This window comes from Bos grunniens, chromosome 3 (genome assembly GCF_055505025.1).
Source record: "Bos grunniens cultivar Pamir isolate PY7600 chromosome 3, Bosgru_T2T1.0, whole genome shotgun sequence".
NCBI lineage: Eukaryota > Metazoa > Chordata > Mammalia > Artiodactyla > Bovidae > Bos > Bos grunniens.
In genome coordinates, this window is record NC_141167.1 from 28,597,597 (window position 1) to 28,603,908 (window position 6,312).

General features: G+C 45.1%; 1 pseudogene across 1 annotated transcript; it reads right to left on the reverse strand.

Annotated features, from left to right (window-relative positions):
- Nucleotides 1–1,342: 1,342 nt before the first annotated feature.
- Nucleotides 1,343–3,799, reverse strand: LOC147375368 (solute carrier family 25 member 3 pseudogene; annotated as a pseudogene). Its single transcript, XR_015161532.1, has one exon. The product of XR_015161532.1 is annotated as a solute carrier family 25 member 3 pseudogene (transcript).
- Between the last annotated feature and the right edge of the window lie 2,513 nt (nucleotides 3,800–6,312).

The following is a 6,312-nucleotide window of genomic DNA, read 5'->3' on the forward strand; positions in this document are numbered from 1 at the left end:
ATTTTGTAGCAATTCCTTAAATTATATTACCTTAGAAAGCAATTTATTTAATAAATTAAAAAAAATTATTTGGCTGCGTTGGGTCTTGGTTGTAGCATGTGGGATCTTTGATCTTTCATTGTGGTATGTGGGATCCAGTTCCCTGACCAGGGATCTAACCCTGCCCTCTGCATTGGAAGTGCTTAGTCTTAGCCACTGGACCACCAGGAAAGTCACAGCAATTTACTTAAAAAACTCTTGACAAAAGAAACTTCCCACAAACATTTTGCAACACTAGCCAAAAATACGCTGTTTCTGTGCAACTCTTTGTGACCCTATGGACTGTAGCCCACCAGGCTTCTCTGTCTATGGGATTTTCCAGACAAGAATACTGGAATGGATTGCCATTTCCTTCTCCAGGGGATGTTCCTGACCCAGGGAATGAAACTGCATCTCCTGCAGTATGAGCAGGCTGATTCTTTACCACTGAGCAACCTGAGAAGCCCAAACCAAAAATATATTTGTTTTAAAATTTTGCAGAAATGAACCTGCACAATTTAGTTCCTCAAAATTTATTATTTCCCTTCCTTGAGAACTTTTCTTTTCCACAAACCCAGAAACTAACTTCCCAGGAAGTCAAAGAGTCTTAAAAATACATTATGATCCTTCCTCTGCATCCTCCCTAACAAAATAGAAACACTACATTTCATTGCATCTCATTCACAAGCTCTGATTTTTTAAATATAGATTTCATTGCATCTCATTCACAAATTCTGATTTTTTTCTTCCAGTTCTTTATTATCCAATCAAGACAATGCAAATGTATTTAGGCACTTTTTAACATCAGTTAACCACTAAGCAGTTAACTATTACATAGTTAAAACATTAACATATCCTAAGTTTGTGTTTTTTAATACAAGGTGTTAGGGCAATTGTGCAACATTTGGTTAATCATATCAAATATTATATTGGAGTTTCTTATTCACATTCTATAAACATCTCTAATTCACAGAATTTCACTTCTTTTATAGTTTCCTCAATCAGAGATGTGAAGGCTACAGAAAACTGAAAATGTGCTTTATAACTTTAATACATTTTATGAACCTCAACCATTTCAAAGATCAATGAAATATCTACCAAGGTAAATGAATGACATACCAAGTTAAATGAATGACATTTGTTACATTAAAAATGAGATTTTCCTTTCAAAGTCACCAAAACCATTAATATTCAACCAAAAATTGTTGGAATTTGTAGGGTTTCATGTGTGTATGTGTTTAAATGTCAGGGTGGTATGACCTTCTTTGGATGTAAGGCTGTTGAAAGCTGAATCATACAAAAGAAATCTTTAGAGAACAGAGACTTTTCTTTACATATTTATTCCCAGAGCCCGCCCTTCATCTCATCTTGGTTTTCCACATTGATCCAATTGTAGCACTTCCTGGAGCGAGCTATGTTCTAATCAGCAACATCAGGAAGAGAATAGGACAAAGCCAAATGAGAAAACGCAGATCTCATGTCATGCTCTTTGAAAAGAGTGAATGCATTCTAAGCTATCGGGAAATGTAAGTCACAATTTAACTTTAATAATTTTTATCTGCAATGGACATGAACAAGAAATATGGAACGAATCCTTCATCTATTCAATAGGTGCACGATTTCTATTGAGATGAGCACCATGTAGCAGAATTTTACTTTGTTCTCTGTCCCATATAGTTGGGCTGACCTTGAAACCTCATCAGTAGGCTCTTTTGTAGTGATGCCTGGATAATCTCCACTGAATGGTGAATCAAAGGAGATACAACCTAGAGGCACTAAATCACCTAACATTACTTCCTGTCAAGAATTTTTTCCCCTTATAATTGCTGAAAAACTATTGAGTTAAACCAACCATGCCGACTCCCCAAAGACAATGGTCCAAACCCTCAAATGAAACGGTTGCAATTCTCTTGGATTGCTAAAAAGCAGGAATGGATCACTTAAAGAAAACTAGGTCTGCACGTTGTCACCTCCCCACAAACGTTAACATCCTAGCACTAGTATTATTTGAACATAATCCCCCACGGAATCGAAATACTGGCTAACGGTGGCTACAGGAGTCTTCCAATCCACGCCTACTTTCGGGATTTGGGCGCTTGAGGGACTGGAGGGCGAGGCAACTTGAAATAGACCTTGACCGAGTCGTAGATGAACCACTGCAGGGCAGTCAGGGTGCCAATCATGATGATCCGGGCGAACAGGCCTTTCCACACGCCCTTGAACCCCAGTCTCTGGAGAACGTCAAAGGCCGTGCTGCCTTTCTCCTTGTTCAAAACGGACACGACGGAATCCGCAGGGTGGGACACCACGGCGCAGAAGACGCCAGCGATGTAGCCGGCCACAAAGGTCACGGCCAGCTGCTCACTCTTGGTGCAATGGCTCTGCGGCTTGGGCACCACGTACTTGTAAAGCGCCTCGACCGTGCGCTCGAAGCAGGCGAACTTCATCATGGTATAGGGGATCTGGCGCATCCAGAGCGGCGCCACGCCTTTGTAGAAGGCCCACAGGCCCTCCTCGCCGTACATCTTGGGGGCCGCGGCCCGGAGCGTGCGGGCATAGCCCTGCTGCGTCTGCATGCGAACCTTCACCGCTTCCATCGGGGCCAGGGCCACGTCGGCGAAGAACTCGGCGCTGGCTGAGGCGGCCAGGTACAGCCCGGTTCTCCATTCGTAGGCCTTCTCCTGGCCCAGGAGCTCCGCGTACCGGATTTTGAAGACCTCGTAGAGGCCAAACTTGAAGAGGCCCTGCATGGAGTAGCCTAGAAAGGTCGGGGCCCAGCCTCGGGCCAGGCCACGCAGCCCGTCGTCCCGCAGTGTCACGCCAAAGCCGCTCAGGATGCCCTTGTACTTGCTGGGGTCCACCTGCATGCGACACTTGACCAGGTCCAGAGGCACGATGGCCGTGTGCGTCAGTCCGCAGCTCAGCATCCCGCCCAGGCCACACAACAGTAGGTACTTCGTGGAGCCGTACTCGTAGCTGGACTCCTCCAAGGCTGCTGCCCAGGGCCTGCCATTGAGTTGGCCCGCGCTTCTCCCCCGCAGGGCTTGGTAACCGCCAGCATCACACATGGCCGCGCTGGGTCTAGGCACACGCTTTCCTCAGCCTGAGCTCTTTCCTCCCTCAGGGGCCCCAGAGCACTGCGCATGCGTCTGAACTCCCCACTCCCCGACCCACCAACGTGAGCTTGCTAACCCAACGGTCTGGTCTGAGCGAGGGACAGGTCGCGCCAGAGCCCAAAGGACTTCGACCGCTCTCTACATGCCTGCACACCCCCTACCGGTTTGACTGCCTTTGGATCTCAACTGGCTCCTGAAATTTTAAGTAGGAGCATCGCCCCGCCCCTCACCTCCAGGACGGCCCTTGGCCCCGCCCTCAAGCTTTTGGGCGAATAGGCTTCTGGTAACGATAGGAACCCCGCCCCTCAACCCTCCTCAGCTTCCTCCTCAGTGGTTCCTAGGTCTCACCTTCCGTGGTAAGGCTTTCCATGCCTAATGGCGCCAAGTGGCTTCTGTCCAGCTCAGCAGCTTAGTCTTCTACAAAGATGCTAAAAAAATAAATCAACAAGTACAAGCATGAGTAAACACATGAATAGGCAAGTAAGTAGATGAGGAGATGAGTGACAGGGTGAAGAGTCGCCATGCACTCTTTCAGGAAGAGTTGCCTTCCTGAAGGGCCTTTCTGGAGTCCTCACTCAAACAGCCCGCTTATGGTAATGGTCATCTCCATGGCCACAGAATGTTCGAGAACCAGGAACCTAGCATTAGAGGACCAGTCCCTGAGCTTCCAGCCTTACCTAACATTCTTACAGCGCAGACAGGGAGGATACCTCTCCCCCAAACCCACACTCCACTCGTTTCCCTCCAAGAGTTATTGTGGGGTCTTAGGAAGGATGAAGAAGGCAATGGCACCCCACTCCAGTACTCTTGCCTGGAAAATCCCATGGATGGAGGAGACTGGTAGGCTGCAGTCCATGGGGTCGCTAAGAGTTGGACACGACTGAGCGACTTCACTTTCACTTTTCACTTTCATGCATTGGAGAAGGAAATGGCAACCCACTCCAGTGTTCTTGCCTGGAGAATCCCAGGGACGGGGGAGCCTGGTGGGCTGCCGTTTATGGGGTCGCAAAGAGTCGGACACGACTGAAGTGACTTAGCAGCAGTAGCAGCAGGAAGGATGGAGGTTCTCCCTAGATTGAGAGAGGGATGCTGATTATTTGCATTCATTCGATGTTGTTCCGTTGACTACTGAATCCCTGCCATGATTTTGGAGATTAGGAAATTCTAGTCAAAAATCCTCTTTCCTTTTAAGGGAGCTTGTAGTCTCATTGGCTTGGAAAATGAGAACTAAATGATTCTACTAGTAAATCAGTAGCATATATTCATACATTCACTCACTGTGTGCTGGGCCCTATGCAGGGTTAGGGGTTTAGCAAAGAGTCAGGCATATTCTTTAAGTGTGAAGTATTAGTCACACAGTCGTGTCTGACTGTTTATGACCCCCATGGATTGTAGCCTGCCAGGCTCCTCTGTCCATTCAATTCTCCAGGCAAGAATACTGGAGTGGGTAGCCATTCCCTTCTCCAGGGAATATTTCCCACCCAGGGATCAAACTAGGCCTCTTGCATTGCAGACAGATTCTTTGCCATCTGAGCCACCAGGGAAGAAATATTCTCGCTGACATCTAAATGAGGAGATTAAAAAATCAGTATTGTGTGGTAAGTATTATCACAGGAGTTTGAATAAAGTTCTGGATGAATAGTGAGGGGCAACTAATTCAGCCTGATGAATTTAAGAAGACTTCTCAGAGGTCTTGAAGGATGAGTAGGAGTCAGTTATGTAAAGAATGAAAGGTAATTCCAGGTTAGGGGAAACAGGAGTGCATGATCTATTGAGGAGAGGTGAGTAATTTGGCATGGTAGAAACCAGCAAGGGTTCAGTCTGAAAAATAGAATTGGGTCAAATTAAGGAAAGCCTAAATACCTGTTCAGGACTTTGACTTTTATCCTACAAGGAGGCCAGTGTTTCTCAGAGGTGTGATCCATAGACGACCTGCATCAGAATCACCTGGAGAGCTGTATTTAAAATCCCTGATCACACCCCAGAGCCTCTGAACGAGAATCTGAGGGAAGGACTATGCAGTTTTAATAAGCTCCCTTGGGTGAATTCTTCATTAAACTTTACTAAAGTTTGAAAAACACAAAATGCAGATGATGGAAGGTCAAGATTTTTTTTAAGGATCTTTGATTAGAATTCAATACTTATATCCTAAACTGAATGCATGTGTATAGAACTCTGGAAATTCATCAAGTTGCATACTGGTAATTAATGTTCATTATATACTTTACATGTTATGTGCTCAGTTGCTAAGTCGTGTCTGACTCTTTACCACCCCATGGACTGCCGCCCACCAGGCTCAGACTTTGTTACATGTTATATACCATAATTTTAAAAAATTGGCTGGTATAAAATTCTAACCACAAACTAGGGAAAGCAAAGACAAATACAAGACTTCTCAATCAAGAAGTCTTATTGAATTCCGTTCCTTATTGTAGTCTTATACCAGTGTTAATTAAACAAGGCTATTAGGCTGAGGGGCTTCCCAGGTGGCCTAGTGGTAAAGAACCCGCCTGCCAATGCAGGAGACAGACATAAGAGATGTGGGTTCTATCCCTGGGTCAGGAAGATGCCCTGGAGAAGGGAATGGCAACCCACTCCTGATTACTTGCCTGGAGAATCCCATGGACAGAGGAGCCTGGGGCTACAGTCCATAGGACCTCAAAGAGTCGGACGCGACTTGAAGCAACTTAGCACACATGCACACATTAGACTGAGAGGGCTTTAATGCCTTGGCAACTTATATAATGAAACCAACCAACTAGGCTATTTGTGATTGGTTTTGACTTTTCAAATAAAGCAAATTCTTAAGTTATAACCAATCAAATAATTTCCTTGCTTTGCTTCAGAATCTCTATAAAATTCTTTCCCCTAGCTACTGTCATTGGAACACTTCTAACTACTTCCTGTTTGGTATTGCCAAATGATGCTGATTAGAATCCACTTTTGCTCACATAAACTCTTTAAAATATTTAACATGCCTCAATGTATCTTTTAACACCAGGAATTTCAGTATTAAAGAGAGGACTCTCTCCTCAAATCATAGAGAACAATGAAGCATTAAAATATCCCATGATGATGAAATCAGGGCTTCCCAAATTTGTTCCTGGGAATACTGGTCCACTTGAAAAAGGTCAGTGGTCCAACAAGCTTGAGGGACATTTCATACTAGAGTATTCAT